Here is a 2,180-nt window from a genome sequence, read left to right on the forward strand (position 1 = left end):
TATATATATATATATGAACTCCTATAGGAATTTATATACCACGAACAAGAAGCATTTCTACCACATCTACACACCACTTTCTTTGGATAATGGAACTGCAACTTTATATATGTTATATATTTTTATTTTTATTTTTATTTTTATATCTACTTTCATTCTCCTATTTCCCTCTATACTCCTTATTTCCTTCCTTTTCCAAAATAACTCCTTATATTAACTCTAATATTTTCCCCTGTATAACTATTTCACGTTGTCTCTAATGAAGGGATATCCTTAATATCCCAGAATCAGCTGTAAGACTTTCTCTTTATAAATGTCCTGAAAATTCCACACACCCTTAGCTTTGCTGTCTCATTTTATTTACCATGTGTGTGTGTGTGTGTGTGTGTGTGTGTGTGTGTGTGTGTGTGTGTGTGTGTGTGTGTGTGTGTGTGTGCGTGTGTGTTTCATGGGGTGTTTTGTGCTTATACATTCATTCAGATGTACGTGCATGCGCGCACACACGCACACAGATATGTGTATGTGTATGTGTGTGTGTTTGTGTGTACATGCACGTACATTCGAATGCATGCATGAGCCCCAAAGACAACATGCTATACATACACGCACACACACACATATATAATGCATGAATATACACATAAACTTATAAAATATACGTGAACTCATAATATATGCAATCACAATAACACTAGACGTTTAACGCCAAAAACGTGTGATAAGCATTTGACAGCCAAATGCACATATATGTAAGTATTAACTATCAAGTGCATCGTTAACCAGCTACAGGAGATGTCTTCTTGGGGTTAAAAAATCGCAATAAATCCGTTCGAATGGAATAGCCATGTTGAAGTGGCTACGAACATTACTTGCTATTACAACTACTATGATAATCTCTTAGAGAGATTTTAGAACTAGCTTCTCTCCTTGTTGCAAAATGAGCGACTGTGTGTCGCTTGAATTTATACATATTGCGAGCAGAGGTGAGCTAGTGCCATCTCTAGAAGACGAGGTGACCAGTGCTGGAGAGAGGCAGAAATAGCCCGAAACTAAACTTGTATGCTGGTCCCGTCGCTAGAACGTGGGAGGGGTTTGCTCCTCTACTCGCAATAAATCGGATGCAGCTGTGCTTCGTTAACCAGCGAGAGGAGATGTCGTCTTGGGGTTAAAAATTCGCAGTAGAGTCCGCTTGAACGGAACAGCCATGTTGAAGTAGCTACGAACATTACTTGCTATATATAAATAAACATACATACATACATACATACATACATACATACATACATACATACATACATACATACATACATACATATAAAATGCACCTGCGTACACAAACCTGTGTATACATTTGAGACGAGTGTGAAGTTTCACATATCTTACATATATTTTTACACATATTTCAACGACGAATTTGTAAAATTTTGGAGTTATTGAATGATAAGTTTATTCATATCATGTAATGTCCTGGATATTTGTAATGCTCGTATGTTTATGTGTTGAGGGCATGTCTTTTATGCTTAAAGTTGCATATAGTTAATGTTCATGTTCAGAGAAGAAACTCTGTCTAATTTGGAGTGACGATGTAGGTAGGGGGTCTTCTTTGAAATATTGGAACGTAAAATATTGCTTACGTACACAAGGAGAGAGGGTTTCATCCCTAATATTTAGAATATTAGCTTTTGATTTGATGATGTTTATACACTCGCACACATACCTACAAGCACAAGCATACACACATGCCGACATTTCTAATGTATGAATCTCTGGAAATTTCTTTACTGAAGGGGTGAAATTGCATACACAGGTAGAAAGAAGTAGAAAGAGAGATAGGAGCAATAATGAGATCACGATAGAATACAGACAGTGAATGTGAGAAATAAGTACACGAATCGACGAAGGGGTAAGTCCCATGTATTTCTAGTAAGTCGCTTTGACTCGATAGAAATAGCAGTCATTTCTAAAATCTACAAGAACTTGCCGTTATAAAAATTCAATTCTGGCGTTCAGGGTTTGATCAATTATCAAATCATTCTCAAAATTCTTTACGACTTAAAAGAATTTGCTGGTAATACGCTTTTTCAAGAGTTTTATTTGAAGATAGTGCTATGAAAGTTTCGAAACGTCAGACTAATGAATAGAGGAAGATTTTACATGTATGTATATATATATATATATAT

Source organism: Octopus bimaculoides, chromosome 15 (genome assembly GCF_001194135.2).
Source record: "Octopus bimaculoides isolate UCB-OBI-ISO-001 chromosome 15, ASM119413v2, whole genome shotgun sequence".
In the NCBI taxonomy this organism is placed as follows: domain Eukaryota; kingdom Metazoa; phylum Mollusca; class Cephalopoda; order Octopoda; family Octopodidae; genus Octopus; species Octopus bimaculoides.